Here is an 18378-nt window from a genome sequence, read left to right as displayed (position 1 = left end):
AAAACCCAAGTAAACCCAAGTCAATGACTCAGGGCTGAGCCCAGGAACCTCTGAATTACTAGGAGGATACTCAACCATATTCAATTATGATTAACCTACCAGCAATGTCACTAAAACCACAATACAAAAAAAACCCTACACTGCCCATCAATATGTTTATGTGCAATAACATTTTATAAGAGGAATATTATTTTTCTTCTTTGTGAATATTGTATAAAAATTAGTATATTCTACTTTAAATTTAAAGCGTTGCATAGCTTGATTAATATTACAGTTTTCCGCTTTTGCTAATACATGTATAGGGCCGCAGGTCAGACTACATGGCTAACCTAGCTTTGTTCTTGAGTACTTTGATTACTGTTTTTAGCAAACATAATTATACACGTACCAATTAAATAGCATGATATTAACTTATGACAGATTTGACAAAAAATATTGATAATGAAGATTTCCAAGAATGGAAATTACGCCAATGCATCAAAGTATTTAAGCAAAATTATTTTTAGTATAAAATAAGGTTCATAATTATGTAGTTAACTATTTTGTACAAGTAAAATAATTAATGATAACATGGCAACATGATTAAGTGGTTAAACAGATCAGACTACTTAACTAAGGGATTGCTGGCATGCTAGGGTTCAAAGCCAGTCAGGGTAAACTGTTGTTTTAAGTTGAGAAAGAAAGTTTATTAGTCATTGCTTAGTGCTGGTTGGTTTCACAAACAGATTTTTGAGGGTGTGCATATAAGCTTATAGCTTCCTACAATCTTTGACTAAAAATAAACATCTGTGTGAACTTATATAATAATCGATGATAATTATTGTTGCAGCAAGCTACAGATCCTTCAAGCTCCCAGCCGTTTGCCAGACCACAGGATCTGAACCCGTCTAATGTGATTGTTGACAAAACTGACCCGAATACAGGACTATCTGCTGAAGAAAGCTGACCTTGAAACTTCAACTATGCATCTAGAGAGACATGAAATAGCTCCTCAGATATATGGCATGTAAGTGAATGAAGCATTATACTAAAAATATTTAACTTAAAGGCCCATTATGCCTCAGAAATGCTTTAATTTTTATTTTTCAAAAGCTTCTTAAATTTTGTTGTGCTTTTATAGTACTGTCATGCTATAAAAAATTAATTACATATTGAATTTTCTTGTTATATTTTATATTATGTATTTACAAAAAAAAATAAGTGAGTGAAATATTTGTATTAAATTTTATTCTAAAATGTTACTCATTGGCCAATTACCTGAACCATCTTTTTCATCTGTTGCTTTTTAGCTCACCTGTCACAAAGTGACAGGATGAGCTTTTGTGATCGCTTTTCGTCCGGCGTCCGTCCGTACGTCCGTCGTCCGTAAACTTTTACTTTAAATGACATCTCCTCATAAACCACTAGGCCAATTTCATCCAAACTTCACAGGAATGTTCCTTTGGTGGTCACCTTTAAAAATTGTTCAAAGAATTTAATTCCATGCAGAACTCTGGTTGCCATGGCAACCGAAAGAAAAAACTTAAAATATCTTCTTTTAAAAAACCCAAAGAGCTAGAGCTTAGATATTTGGCATGAAACATCATCTAGTCAGTGTCTACCAAGTTTGTTCAAATAAAAGCCCTGGGGTCAAAATTGGCATCGCCCCAGGGGGTCATTGATTTTCCCTTTATGCATATAGTAAAACCTTAAAAAATCTTCTTTTAAAAAACCCAAAGAGCTAGAGCTAAGATATTTAGCATGAAACATCCTCTAATGGGTGTCTACCAAGTTTGTTCAAATAAAAGCCCTGGGTCAAAATTGGCCCCGCCCCAGGGGGTCATTGATTTTCCCTATATGCATATAGTAAAACCTTAAAAAATCTTCTTTTAAAATACCCAAAGAGCTAGAGCTTATATATTTGGCATGAAACATCTTCTAGTCAGTGTCTACCAAGTTTGTTCAAATAAAAGCCCTGGGGTCAAAATTGGCCTCGCCCCAGGGGGTCATTGATTTACCCTATAGGCATATAGTAAAACCTTAAAAAATCTTCTTTTAAAAAACCCAAAGAGGTAGAGCTTAGATATTTGGCATGAAACATCTTCTAGTCAGTGTCTACCAAGTTTGTTCAAATAAAAGCCCTGGGGTCAAAATTGGCCCCGCCCCAGGGGGTCATTGATTTTCCCAATATGCATATAGTAAAACCTTAAAAAATCTTCTTTTAAAAAACCCAAAGAGCTAGAGCTAAGATATTTAGCATGAAACATCCTCTAATGGGTGTCTACCAAGTTTGTTCAAATAAAAGCCCTGGGGTCAAAATTGGCCCCACCCCAGGGGGTCATTGATTTACCCTATATGCATATAGTAAAACCTTAAAAAAATCTTCTTTTAAAAAACCCAAAGAGGTAGAGCTTAGATATTTGGCATGAAACATCTTCTAGTCAGTGTCTACCAAGTTTGTTCAAATAAAAGCCCTGGGGTCAAAATTGGCCCCGCCCCAGGGGGTCATTGATTTTTCCTATATGCATATAGTAAAACCTTAAAAAATCTTCTTTTAAAAGTCCCAAAGAGCTAGAGCTAAGATATTTAGCATGAAACATCCTCTAATGGGTGTCTACCAAGTTTGTTCAAATAAAAGCCCTGGGGTCAAATTTGGCCCCGCCCCAGGGGGTCATTGATTTAACCGAAATGCATATAGTAAAACCTTAAAAAATCTTCTTTTAAAAAACCCAAAGAGGTAGAGCTTAAATATGTGGCATGAAATATCTTCTAGCCAGTGTCTACCAAGTTTGTTCAAATAAAAGCCCTGGCGTCAAAATTGGCCCTGCCCCAGGGGGTCATTGATTTTCCCTATATGCATATAGTAAAACCTTAAAAAATCTTCTTTTAAAGAACCCAAAGAGCTAGAGCTAAGATATTTAGCATGAAACATCCTCTAAAGGGTGTCTACCAAGTTTGCTCAAATAAAAGCCCTGGGGTCAAATTTGGCCCCGCCCCAGGGGGTCATTGATTTACCCTATATGCATATAGTAAAAACTTAAAAAAATCTTCTTTTAAAAAACCCAAAGAGCTAGAGCTAAGATATTTAGCATGAAACCTCTTCTAGTGGGTGTCTAACAAGTTTGTTCAAATAAAAGCCCTGGGGTCAAAATTGGCCCCGCCCCAGGGGGTTATTGTTTTTCCTTTTGTGTATATAAGTTAAAACATAAAAAATCTTCTTTTAAAAAATCTTAAAAGGTAGAGCTAAGATATTTAGCATGAAACATCTTCTAATGGATGTCTACCATTTTTGTTAAATTAAGGGCCCTGGGGTTAAAAAATTGGCCCGGCCCCGGGATCATTGATTTTCCTTTTATGTATATAGTAAAAACTGAAAAAATGTTCTGTTAAAAAGACCAAGAGATAGAGTTTAGATATTAAGCATGAATTATCTTCTAGTGAGTGTTTACCAAGTTTGTTCAAATAAAAGCCCTGGGGACAAAATTGGCCCGCACAGAGGGTGTGGGTCATTGTTTTTCACTATATGTGTTTAGTGAAAACTTAAAGATTTTCTTAGAGCTAGAGCTTAGATATTTATCATGAAACATCTTCAAATGGGGATCTACCAAGTTTGTTCAAATAAAAGCCCCTGGGTTAAAATTAGCCCCGCCCCGGGGGCCTTTATACAGGTGAGCGATTTCAGGGCCATCATGGCCCTCTTGTTGGCAGTAAGTACAGTTATATTGAATTAATATTTTATATAGAAGTCAAAATACTACTCTGTTGATATATTGCTACTTTTTATATTACTTTTTCAATAAGTATAATTTAAACATTATAAATTTGATGTTTGGCCATTCTAAAGAAATAAAAATTAATTTGTTTCCTAGGCATGTGTCTTTAATATCTTGCATAACCTTGCACAAAGTGTCAGAGGTAGCTTATATTGCAAATTGCACAAAATGAAAAAAAGAAATTTTTCTCAAACACCTCAAGGTATTGAATGAAATTATTTGTGTAAAGTGGATTTCTATAAGGTTCATGCAAATAGATGTTATCCGGACTCGGCAAATGTGGGTTTTTCTATGCTAATCACCCATTTACCGTTATAGCTTCATGGTGCACCAGTGGTCACAAATGATTAGTAAACCTGTTGCGCATATTTTTGAAGCTGTAACTGTAAAAGTTTGTTTGTACCCCCAGGTTTAGCTGGGAAAAACCCAAAATATTCTTTATTCCAGAGTAAGTCTATTTAGGAACCTTAGAGGATAAAACATTTTCTGTAAATAGAAATCAAATCACAACTGCCAATTGCAGTTAAGACTGGTTTCATGGAATATAAATGAAGCGGTGCTAGAGGATATATTTCAGTTGGGAAGTTTGTTCCGTTATTTTTTTTGTACAAAATGCTAAGATCGTTTTCCGGCTGTCATTTATCAAATGCTTAGTATTGTAGAAATGTATCCGAATTCTATTCCCTTGTTGTTATTCACAGACTATCATGCCTTTGAATATAAAATACAGCGTTATTCATCATATCCCCACTCCTGTAGTGCGGTATTAATTTCATAAAATATCTGATTTGTTACAGAATGTTGTTATATTTTATAGCTTTGTTGGTTACGTAATGTTATTTGATAACCACTAAATGATGTAAAAGCTATTAAAAATACTCCATTTAATGCTTTAATTGATGGGTGTAATATTTTACGATATGAATACAATTATTGAGGACTACGAAATTCCAGAAACTATCAATTTTGTCTTTATGCTGGTATTCGGTGACAATTTTATTACAACATTACTGGATTATTCATGAGGGAAAATGTAATTTTGATTGAAATTTTATTAAAGATGTCAATTTAACAGCAAAAATTGAATGTCAAGCTTCATTCTGTCTTTAATTCCTTGTTGCCAATAATTATATATATTAGATATATTAAAATTCCATATTGCCCGAGACGAATTTTAGGAGTCACATGCTAAAACAGTGTTTTCCTACATTATGCTTTTTATATGGACATAATTTATAGTTAGTGTAACTGTCATATGAAAAAAGCATTTAATTATCTGAATAGTAACTCTTGTTTTGGGTTTGTATAATTATAATCCATTGACTCAAAGTAGATTCATAATTTTACTAAGAATGTGTTTTAAATATTCCTGTAGATATATTTCCAGTATATGGATGGGGTCATCTTTATCATAGTTACACTTGTGTATCATGTTGCACAGTTATTAAAGTCTAATAAATAACTTTGTATGTTCAACATGATCGCTGAGACATGGACATGAAAAACAAGCTGTTGAGTATTTTAGAATACAATGTAATGTCTTTTTTGATAAAAAAAAACATTTTGTATATTTAATTATTTTTTGTTTGTTCTCTGGCTACCTATCAAATTGTGTAGGTCTCCAGATTATACTGGGAAAAAATTCATTTAAAGACCATATGATTGAATGTTGTTCTGACCTATAAATATGTATAAGGACTGAAAATATATACAGTTTATTCATGATATAAGATTACTTCAATGGAAGACAAATTATTACCCTCGGAACTCATAATTATGCAATTCAGAAGTTATCTTAACACTTTGAATATGATATGATTATTTTCCAGTCGCTGGATCCGTCTGCTATTTGGGAGGGAATTCCCGATGCAAGATTTGCTGGTGTTGTGGGACGCAATATTTGCAGATGGTATAGGATTTGATCTGGTCGATTTTATCTTTGTTGCCATGTTGCTTTACCTTAGAGACCATTGTGAGTGTTCTTTGTTTTTAGCTCGACTATACGAAGTATATGGAGAGCTGTCCTACTCGCCCCGGCGTCGGCGTCGGCGTCCGCGTCCAGATTTTAGATTAAAGTTTTGGTGCAGTAAAATATTTTTCACTATAACTTTGTCATTTCTTAAGGTATCAACTTCAAACTTCAAATATATGTTCCTTATCATCAACCACATCTTAAGTGACAAGGTTCATAACTCTAGCACCAATATTTTCAGATTTATCTCCCCTTGAACTTAGAATTTTCCTTAAAAAATACTATTTTTTACTGATACTTCTTTATTTCTTAAGGGATCAACCTCATACTTCAAATATATGTACCTTATAATCATCCTCATCTTATGTGACAAGGTTCATAACTCTAGCACCAATATTTTCAGATTTATCTCCCCTTGAACTTAGAATTTTCCTCAAAAAATACTATTTCTTACTGTTTCTTCTTTATTTCTTAAGGGATAAACCTCATACTTCAAATATATTTACATTATCATCATCCCCATCTTATGTGACAAGGTTCATAACTCTAGCACCAATATTTTTAGATTTATCTCCCTTTGAACTTAGAATTTTCCATACAAAATATTATTTTTTACTGTAACTTATTTATTTACTTCATACTTCAAATATATTTACGCTAACATCATCCACATCTTATGTGACAAGGTTCATAACTCTAGCACCAATATTGCAAGAATTATCTCCCCATAAACTTAGATTTATTTACTAGAAAAATGTTATTTTTTATTTTAACTTTTTTATTTTTAAAGGTATCTACCTCAAACTTCAAATACTTATTCCTTATAATCATTTACATTTTATGTGACAATGTTCATAACTCTTGAAGTAATATTTACAGATTTATCTCTCTTTGAACTTAGGATTTTCTTTAAGAAATATAATAACTTCTTTATTTTTTAAGATATCTACTTCAAACTTCAAATATATATTTCTTATCATTACACAAATGTTGTGTGGCAAGGTCCATAACTCTTGCATGACTATTTCTAGAATTATTCCCCTTGATCTTGGAATTGATGTTAACAAATGTTATATTTTTACTAATATAACTTAATACTTAATTATACATAATTGATTTTTCTTTCATAGTTTTGTCCTCCTTACTGCGTCCAGCATTTTATTAGTCGAGCTTCGCTGTCTCCTGTGACAGCTCTTGTTTGCTTTCTTACCGATATATCTCTAATAAATGCTCCTGTTGGAGAAAAATTGTTTTGTAAGTGTTGTTTTAACCCTGATAACTTTCTTTACTTAAGAAAAACAAATATTTACTGTCTGAAATAATTCATGCAGAGGTATCAAAGTTGGTTTTCAACAAAATAAATCGTAAATTAGCTTTAAGACCTCCATAGCATTAGAGTAACTAAGACTATTCTTACACAACGAAAGTGTCAAAAAGGTTGAAATAACAACAAGCTATAAAGTACTTTGCCAAGGCAATGTCTTAAAATTTGGTTTCAGTATGTGTAAAAGATTTATCACAATTTATCTAGTTAAACTGAAATTTGTGCTGCTAAAAAATTACCTCCAACTGAATACTACATTAAAATGAAGTTTTCTTTGAATGCAAATGTTATTCTTCTTTATAACAACTGTTTTGAAAATACCCTTTATTATAGGACCATCTTTAAACAAAAAAACTGGAAAGAAAAACAATGTTTCAGCGATATCTAAAACAGGTTTTCATGTAAAGTAGTAAAATATTGTAGTGAAACTATCTTAATTTAATCTCAGAAAGATTGTCATGTCAAGTATGATTTTAAAAAGGTCAAGGTTAAAGCATACTTGAAACTGTAAATTGAGCAACTTTTCCCTTATGACTAATTATTATCAATTGTGTATTCATGTATACATGTATTTCTTTTTAGATAAACCAGTAAAGTGATATCTTTTAACATTAAAAAAAATGTTTAACTAAATTTACAATATAGGTGATGTGTTGCAGTGTATAATTTGTGATAATGGATCTGAATTTATTGTAATATTTTTCCAGTATTATCGAGTGACTACCAGTTCATAGTATTGTTGTGTATTGTGATATAACGGGATATTAATTCTTTGTTATATTTTTCCAGTATTATCGAGTGACTACCCTTCATGTTTGATCACGTTGATGAGATATCCCCCAGTAGGTGATATACATTTCTTCATTGACAAGGCCCGCCATCTTAGAGACCCTCATGTAAGTACATCTGTTTTACTGAACATTTTAAAATGTAATTGTTTGTGTCTTTATTTATTTAGTTTTCATTTGTTTGTTTATTTGTTTTTTATAATGACATTGTGCATAAAACACATTCTTGTTTTATGCACAATGTCATTATAAAAAACAAATAAACAAACAAATGAAAACCTGATAAATAAAGACACAAACAAACATTGTGCATAAAACAAGAATGTGATCTTAACAATTTTAGCTTTGCAATATAAATAATTATCAATAGTGAGCTCATTTAACTTACCCTTGCATCTGCCCATATACATGTAGCTGAAGGGAGAGCGTAGGTTTGTTAACTATGAGTAACTGGTTTGATCTTATGGGAGAGCATAGGTTTTTTAACTATGAGTAACTGGTTTGATCTTATGGGAGAGCATAGGTTTTTTAACTATGAGTAACTGGTTTGATCTTATGGGAGAGCATAGGTTTTTTAACTATGGGTACTGGTTTGATCTTATGGGAGAGCATAGGTTTGTTAACTATGGGTAACTGGTTTGATCTTATGGGAGAGCATAGGTTTGTTAACTATGGGTAACTGGTTTGATCTTATGGGAGAGCATAGGTTTGTTAACTGTGGGTAACTGGTTTGATCTTATGGGAGAGCATAGGTTTTTTAACTATGGGTACTGGTTTGATCTTATGGGAGAGCATAGGTTTGTTAACTAATGGGTAACTGGTTTGATCTTTTTGGAGAGCATAGGTTTGTTAACTATAGGTAACTGGTTTGATCTTAAGGGAGAGCATAGGTTTGTTAGATATTGGTAACTGGTTTGATCTAAAGGGAGAGCATAGGTTTGTTAACTATAGGTAACTGGTTTGATCTAAAGGGAGAGCATAGGTTTTTTAACTATAGGTAACTGGTTAGATCTTTTGGGAGACATAGGTTTGTTAACTATAGGTAACTGGTTTGATCTTTTGGGAGAGCATAGGTTTTTTAACTATGGGTAACAGGTTTGATCTAAAGGGAGAGCATAGGTTTGTTAACTATAGGTAACTGGTTTGATCTTATGGGAGAGCATAGGTTTGTTAACTATGGGTAACTGGTTTGATCTAAAGGGAGAGCATAGGTTTGTTAACTATGGGTAACTGGTTTGATCTATTGGGAGAGCATAGGTTTGTTAACTATAGGTAACTGGTTTGATCTTTTGGGAGAGCATAGGTTTGTTAACTATAGGTAACTGGTTTGATCTTATGGGAGAGCATAGGTTTTTTAACTATGGGTAACTGGTTTGATCTTATGGGAGAGCATAGGTTTGTTAAATATTGGTAACTGGTTTGATCTAAAGGGAGAGCATAGGTTTGTTTACTATAGGTAAATGGTTTGATCTTATGGGAGAGCATAGGTTTTTTAGTCCCCTACCGGTTTAACCGGAGGGGACTTTAGGTTTACCCTCCGTCCGTCTGTCTGTCAGTCAGTCAGTCCGTCCGTCCACAAAACTGGATCCCACGATAACGCAAAATGTACTGAAAATATTTTAATGAAACTTGATATATGGATAGATGGCAGTATGGAGATTATGCACGTCTTTTTTTTTTCTTCCTATGTGAAAACTTCTGGTTGCTATGGCAACAAATAGCCTGAAAATATGGCAAATTTAACACATAAACTGGATCCCGCGATAACGCAAAAAGTACTGAAAATATTTTTATGAAACTTGATATATGGATAGATGGCAGTATGGAGATTATGCACGTCTTTTTTTTTCTTCCTATGTGAAAAATTCTGGTTGCTATGGCAACAAATAGCCTGAAAATATGGCAAATTGAACACATAAACTGGATCCCGCGATAACGCAAAAAGTACTGAAAATATTTTTATGAAACTTGATATATGGATAGATGGCAGTATGGAGATTATGCACGTCTTTTTTTTCTTCCTATGTTGAAAATTCTGGTTGCTATGGCAACAAATAGCCTGAATTTCAAGATTTCTGATTTAAATTTTTCAGCTTTTTCACTATAAGTTCTTTATTTCTTAAGGTGTTTACTTCAAACTTTAAATATAAGTTTCTGGTCATCAACCACATCATATGTGACAAGGTTTACAACTCTAGCACAAAAATTATCAGTATTACCTCCCTTGAACTTATAATTTTTATGAAAAAAATGTTGTCTTTTTTAAATAACTTCTTTATTTCCTAATGTATCTACTTCAAACTTCATATATATGTTTCTTATTATCACTCAACATTTTTGAGAAGGTTAAATACTCTAGCAAGACTATTTCCAGAATTATGTCCCCCTTGAACTTAGATTTTTTTCGAGAAATTGGTATTTTTCACTCCAACTTCTTCATTCATTATAGGATTTACTTTAAAATCCCACATCGTAATAATATGACAAGGTTGTATAAACATAATTTCCTTACTAGGCAGGGAAACTTAACACATTACTGTGATATAGACAAACTTAGAACTCAAAAGATTTAAGTTCATTCATGTCATTCATTCACTGGTAAAATTGACTGGCCTGTAGGGGACTTATGGATTGCTTGCAATACTATGATAATTGCTTGTTAACTATAGGTAACTGGTTAGATCTTTTGGAAGAGCATAGGTTTGTTAACTATAGGTAACTGGTTTGATCTTATGGGAGAGCATAGGTTTTTTAACTATGGGTAACTGGTTTGATCTTATGGGAGAGCATAGGTTTGTTAACTATAGGTAAATGGTTTGATCTTATGGGAGAGCATAGGTTTTTTAACTATAGGTAACTGGTTAGATCTTTTGGGAGAGCATAGGTTTGTTAACTATAGGTAACTGGTTTGATCTTATGGGAGAGCATAGGTTTTTTAACTATGGCTAACTGGTTTGATCTAAAGGGAGAGCATAGGTTTGTTAACTATAGGTAACTGGTTTGATCTTATGGGAGAGCATAGGTTTGTTAACTATAGGTAACTGGTTTGATCTTTTGGGAGAGCATAGGTTGTTTAACTACTATGGGTAACTGGTTTGATCTAAAGGGAGAGCATAGGTATGTTAACTATGGGTAACTAGTTTGATCTAAAGGGAGAGCATAGGTTTGTTAAATATTGGTAACTGGTTTGTTCTTAAGAGGATAGGTTTGTTAACTATGGGTAACTGGTTTGATCTTATGGGAGAGCATAGATTTGTTAACTATAGGTAACTGGATTGATCTTAAGGAAGAGCATAGGTTAACAAACCTATGCTCTCCCATAAGATCAAACCAGTTACCCAGGGTTTATGGTCATTTAATTTAGAAATCATGTGGAATTAGTAGTTAACTGTTGATCACTTGCCGAGAAATCGAGAATGCTTGTTAAGATATTCAGAAAACCCATTTGTCGCTTCAACAGTTTTTATAATTATGTCCTTTAAATAATTAATTAATTAATTAACAAACATGCGTTCATTAACAGTAGACTTCTATTCCTTGCAGCAATATCCTCGTCCACCAAAATATACGTACCAAAGTGTTCAAACTGCTGAAAGAAGTCAGCCTCAACAACCTAAAGGTGAGAATTTAGTTTTAATTCTGTATATTTAATGTAAAATATATAATAAACCTTACCAATATAATGTTTTTTGAAGATATATACTTTTATTAAAGACTGCATAAAAATTATTATGTTTAAATTTAATGCATGTAAAAACATGCAATAATTTTACGCAGCACATGAATGTGAACTAAAGAATTGTATCAGTGAAAGCGTACTTATTCTAAACATAAAACTAATACTTTTTGCTAAAATATTAATATTTTTTTAACTTTATATTGTTTTAAATAAAAGATAGGATAATTGTCGTATTTAAAGCATAACTACAAATGGCATGCTATAGTTGAATGGGATTATTCAGCCTTTTAAATGTGCAATATAATAATACTGTATATAATAATATTATAGCCATGGAGAAAAAAAATAGGGCAAAAATAGGTTACAACATTGGGTAAAGTTTGTTGGTTGATTAAGCTCAGGTAAAGAAAGTGTATCAAACTTTATAGAATATCTAGAATTACTTGAATTTGTTAGTTTTGTTACATCTGGGAAAACCAGGGATTTAGTTAGGAAAAACCAACATTTGGCGAGTTCTGAAGTTGACATAAAAATATTGATACATCAAGTTAAATTATGAAACTGTGTATTAAATTGTTGGTTTGGGATTTTAAATATAAGAAATAAATAAACATATATGTAAAAATATAAATCAAGCAGTGTATTTTTAGAATTGTGTGTTATTTTATGAAGGGTTATTTGTTTATACCGACAGCTTCTGCAAGTTCAAAGCCACATTCAAGTTCTAGTTCACTGCAGTCATTTACCCGTAAATTCTACACCACGTCCCGACCTAAATCACTAACTGTGACAGGTCGACAAAAAATATCTAAGTCATCTAGTGAACCCATGAACTTGCAGACCGAGATATCACCAGGTAGAATAGATATTGTGTCAGGCCGCATGAATTTTAGTGTTTTTTTTTTTTCTATTTTCATTCTTTTTATGAAATTTATTTACACTTGCTTGCATTTTCAAACCATTTTTCGTATTATTTTTTTAGTTAGTTGTACAAAGATTTTTTTGCTGGTGTATAATAAATATATCAATGGAAAAAGAGTTTTTATTCAAAATTAATTGATTTTAAGTAGATATGTCTTACTTTTTTACATGAAATTTGGTTTTGGTATAGTATTTATCAGGGTAGATTCATTTATATTTAAATGTTGTGTTTCAGTGTATTATAATCTGTGAACATGATAGAATATTTTGAAAGTAATGGAGATATTACAGTTTATCTTAATTTTGACATTTGTATGCTTTTATTTTCTAATTTTTAGAACTGATTTTTTGTTTTATTTTTGAAGACAGAAGCTTATTTTTTTGATGTCTTAACTTCTGATGAAAATGGACCCATAGCAAATTTAGTTATTTACTTATTTTAGTGTGGTGCATTATTGAAATGTTTTTACATCTTTTATCCACTCGCAAAAGGCAAAAGGGATGGTAGAAATTATTTTAAGTCTCTGTCTGTGTGTCAGTGAGTGCATCCAAAATTTGTGCAGAGTATAACTCTAAAATCACTTGAGTGATTGTCATACACTGGCATAGCACATTGGTAGGAAGTGCAGTGTGCAAGAACAATAACTCTATCTTGCCTAGTTTTAAAGTTATTGCCCTTTATCAGATTTACTTGAAAAAAATTTGTCTGGAGAATATCTTCAAAAGTAGTGGGATTTTCTTTAAACTTCACACATTGACAGTGCACATAGGTAGGCTGTGCATTATGCAAGAACAATTGTAACTTCTTCACAATGAGGGGATTAAAATTGTGTAACATGGCAATTATTAAATAGTTTGTTTCTTTGTTTGAATTATAACTAAGTAATGTTGTTTTTTTCTAAGTCTTTATACAACAAATGGTGGTACTAATGTGTTTTTACAACTGTATATATAGCTCTTTAGGGAGATGTTACTATAGTTTCTAATTTGTTTTATCCAACAATCATTTCCCCACTTCATTTATCATTCCTTTTTATTCCAACTTTAGTTTAACTAATTTATCAAGGGAATTATGATGAGAATACATTAAGTGTTGATGAAATATGTAGACTGGTCATGCATTTGACCTAGATCTGATTATCCTAAAAATATGAGTTTTATAAAATATTTACATGTAGATTATATATTCTGCTTTTATCCTCTTGATCTTAACTTCAAGATATTTGGAACTTTTTTCACTGAAAGGTCATTGTAATGTAGAACTGATTGAATCTGGTAGATAAAATAGTGGATGAATTTGGGAAGCTTTGTAGAGTAGTTTTGGTTTAAACATATTTTTATTCAAAGATGTATAAACATGTTAATAATTCACAATTTAAAGCAGAAAGGAATTGGACCAATAGAGTTAAACCCTTCAGCAGACAAAGATTTTAAGTTGCTGCTACAAGAGGTTTAACTCTACAGAGGTTAAATTTATTGTAAAATTTTCTTTAAAATAAAAAATGGTTTTTGTAAAGAGCTGACTGCTCTATATAGGGCTACTCTGTCCAGGTTCATAATGTAGTTAATAAACTTTATACATTTATTTACAACTGTCACATGACTTATCACAATTTTAAACTTGACCATATCAAAGCAACACAACAATGAATTTCACAAATCCATACATTAAGTTTTTCACAACTTTAATGAATGAATCAGGAATTTATTATTCTGTCATTTATTCACATTCATATTCAGTGTCTTTTAAATTATTAATTTGCATATTTCTTTAACTTGTGAATACATATTTTAGAAATTTCTCTTTATTTCCATGGATTTTTACTTTTACTGTTAGCAGTAAAAGATTGTTAAAGGGTAAAAGCTATATTTTATGAAATATATTCATAAAATTTAACAACAGTAAAATTATATTGGATTCATAAGCTTGTGGTTGATACTCATAAGTGTTGTAATATAGAATGTTATTTAACACACATGAATATTGTACAGAAAACGAATAGAATGTTCCTGCACAAAATATTATTCTGCAGTTTAAAGTAGGGTTTTATCCGTTTAGCAATGATTTTGTGTAACTGTATACCATTAGTTTTAAAGGCAATTTACTACCATATTTATTTCATACAAGCATTTTGAAAGTATTTTTATTTTAAAATACAAACAATAATTTTTGCAGCAGATATATAGCTTTTAATATACTTAAATGCAATACTCATGCATTTCAATTTTAAATTTTATTTTATTTTATATTTAGCTAGAAACTGCATTAATAATAAATGTTTATGGGATGTAGATTGTTACTTTTGAAGAAATGGAAAGTTTTGATGAATATGATTGTGTTTTATAGATGTATAAGAGTAAATGTCATTTTAATATGGCACCTTACTTACAATTATTTAATATAAAAGCAGAACGCCTCCAAATTCATGTTAATTTTCATGAAAATTTTAAGGAATCTAATTAAAAGTAAAATATTGTGAGATGAACAGATAAAGCAATTAAAATATGGCAATTGGTACAAAAAGTGGTCAATATATTCAAAAACATATTGTGATAAATTACTGCAAAATCAGTCTTAAACTGCACATAATATGTAAAATATAACTTGGATCATGAATGTTTTTATCTTTCTTAGAATTTTAGTACAATTTTCTCAATATTGATTTTTTAAAAATATTTTGGCTCATCTGAACGTTTAAACTTATTTTCTTTCTGTATTTTACAGACAGTCCTCCCCCGGGAAATGTACCTCAGCACAAGAGGGGTTCTTCTGCTAGTCTCTCACATGTTGAGGACTCTATGTTCAGGTCGGCACAGTCCAGTGGTAGCCTAACAAAGTTTGAAACCCAGAGTTTGAGGTCAGCTGTCACCACACCGGAAGATTCATCGGTTAATGGAAGTCCAACTCGATATGCTACCATGCCAACTAGAGGGAAACTTAAACATAAAAAACAGGCTGTGGTAATTATGATGAATTTGTTATAACTATTGTTAGTCAGTGACAGATTTTCTATGTTAAATATTTGATAAAATATTATAACAGTGAAATATACTATGCCTCACTAACTCCTTATACTAATGGTCATTAAAAGTATAAACATAGAATAAAGGTAAAATTTTTTCATGCAAATACAGAAGTCCTGTGTACAACTAATATTTTTTATTCGTTCACAAGTTATATGTTTTTGCAGGGCCAATTATGCTGCAGTATATATTTATATTAGCTTAGAATTCAAAATTAATATCTCAAAGATGTTATTAAACATGTTCTTTTGTTTTATTGATCAAACCTTAACATTTGACCATTTTGCTACATGGAACTATTTTTTTTGCTCAAGGATCCTGCTGCAGATGCTGAGATAGCTGCGTTACGAGGTGTTCTACATGATAAGGAATCCATGTGTAATTACTGCGCCAGTAAACTTGACCGTCATATAGGTGAGTCATTGTTTGTAAGAAAGTTTTTTGCCAGACTGTTCAATTAATAGTTTTTAGATTCACTTTTCAAAGAAAAAGCGGAGCAATTGTCATGAACTACACATTGGAATTAGCATTTGTTAGCTTTGTAGATTAAAGGAACTCCACCACAGTGCAAAATCCCGAAAACATAGAACTTTAGTAAGCTGGGTCACTTAAGACTGGGAGATATGCAAATGTTGAAAAGAAAATAAATAAAAGAAATACAAATGTGTAATTGGAAAAATAGTATTTTTGTGCTATTCTTATCCTGCTTTGAGTGAAAAGAGTTGCAATGCTTTTCAAATTTTTGTAATTTTTCACAATTTGAATGATTTTTTGAAAATGGAGTGAGCAAATGATAAAAAATTTTTGCACACACATTTTTAGTCAACTGGAATATTAAGCGCAAGAAATAATTTCCAGTCCTGTCATGTCAAAGAACCTCAGTGGAGTCCCTTTTAGGTTTTGTGTATGGTCATTTACTCCAAAACTTACAAAGCTATCGTATTGACTTTTTATATGTTGATGCACCTAGATGTTTCTACATTTCATTGGCATTACAAGATTAACATATGACCTGGTTTATACTGTTGGAGAGGTAAAGTAGAAATACTAACAAGGAAAATAATTGAACCCAAAACAAAACCAGGTGATTTGTCCCTGTAGTCTGCATCACATCTCATCGATGTATACACCTATTTCATTCCCCTTCTGGCTGAAGGGATGCCTTTAATAGTTGAGGCATAATTGCAGCCGCCGTTTATCCTTGTGTGATCGTAAGAGGCAACTTAATAGTTTGAATAAATGGAGTTTATGCATCTCTAAGCTCCAGCAGGTGAGATGGTTTTGACCCATGGTGTTGCTTTAAGTTTGTAACAGCCAACGTTAGCCAAAATTGTCTTTCATGTTTCTACGCCATATGACCTAAACTGTGTTGGTTTGTCGTAAAACCAAACAATAACAAACAAACCTGTTTCATAAAATGAACTTCAGAAAAGCTGCTGAATGTAATTTAATGTTTTAATGCTTAATTGTCCTTTTTGATCTAATTGATAAAAATTGTAAAATTTCAGAGAGACTGCAAGCCCAGTTTTTACGTCAAAATTTGGAAAATGAAGATGAGATTCTGGTGGCAATAGCTGGAATTAAACAGGTATAACAATTTCTGTGTGCATTACATTCAGTAAGACAAAAAAAAAACAATTGGTTGTTTTTGAAAACTGAAGAAATCTAGTACTTTAGCAAAAGGTGACAGATACTCTCAAAAAATGATTAAATTTTGGGTTCTGCGCCCAGAGTTTTTTATGGCTTTTTATTTACTTTAATGTCCTGTAACCCCTTAGAATATTACTTTTTCTTTCACATTTTTTATATTTCTTTTATTTTAACTGTTATACTTTAAAAAAAAAGAAATTCCCTTTTTTAAGTGTATAGAAAAAATTTAATTTTTCAAATGAAAGTTCATTTATGAATTTTTATAAGACAATTACAGTTTTTGGGTAGGAAAATTTTTACCTGTCAATTTATCTTAGATGGGTTTATGTATCAAAACCCCTGTTTATTGGGCGAGCCCTTTGGGAAACCAATTTGAGTTTTTAAAAACAAGTCCAGGATTAAATATTTTTTGTTATAATTAATATTTTTGGCCGGTAAGATCCGGCCAGACTGACAAAAATGAAATATGATGACTACATATTGTATATCATTTAAAAAACCTTTTCAAACCTTATTGCAGTCATGTATGAAGTTAGTCTAATGTACTTACTCATATTTGTCATGTTTCTAGGTACGAGATGTGTTGAAAGGGACGTTGAGATTTAGTCGCAGTCTTCTAGACGAGGACGATAACGAGATCAGTATCAATGATAACCATTACAAAATGGACGTCTCATCGTCAACCAGTCCCGATACTGACAGTTCACCGGACTTTGTCGACGTTGAAATTGTTCAGGATAAATCTGCTGAGAGGCGTCTATTTTATGTTAGTAGTGAAGAAAATTCTGAGGCAATTGACTCACCTAGTGATCCTATTACGGGTGCGGCGCAAAACCCAAATATAAACTTTAAACTTCCAAACCTTAGAGACTACGAGATGGAAGATTTAAAGTGTGAAGGAAAGTTTAAACATTCTAAATATAAAGATGGCAGACGACAGTCTAGAGGGTCGGGACCAAATGAGTGCGAGTCAGATTTTTCTAAGTCATGGAGTGCGGGGAGTTCGCGGACTGAAAGTAGTCCAGAATCAGAAATTGAAGAAAGTCCTAACCCTTTGTATAAAATACGTCACAGCTCATATGATATGTGATTTAGTTTATCGGCAGTGTGAAAGATAAAAATTTGGTAAAAGGAATTTGTTATAATATACTGAAACTCAAAAGTGAGCATTTTAAATGTCATATTGGATGGTGTTTCTGAAAGTTATGAATAATTGATGTAGATGCAGTCTTTATTTTTAATCATCTTGGTTTGTTTGTATCATCCTA

General features: G+C 31.9%; 1 pseudogene; it reads left to right on the top strand.

Moving 5' to 3' along the window:
- Positions 1-829: 829 nt before the first annotated feature.
- LOC132727105 (TBC1 domain family member 5-like) lies at positions 830-18274 on the top strand (annotated as a pseudogene).
- Positions 18275-18378: the final 104 nt, after the last annotated feature.

The sequence above is a fragment of the Ruditapes philippinarum genome, unplaced genomic scaffold, assembly GCF_026571515.1.
Source record: "Ruditapes philippinarum isolate M1 unplaced genomic scaffold, ASM2657151v2 ctg870_1_1_1_1, whole genome shotgun sequence".
Classification (NCBI taxonomy): domain Eukaryota; kingdom Metazoa; phylum Mollusca; class Bivalvia; order Venerida; family Veneridae; genus Ruditapes; species Ruditapes philippinarum.
This window is presented reverse-complemented; position numbering and strand designations above follow the sequence as displayed.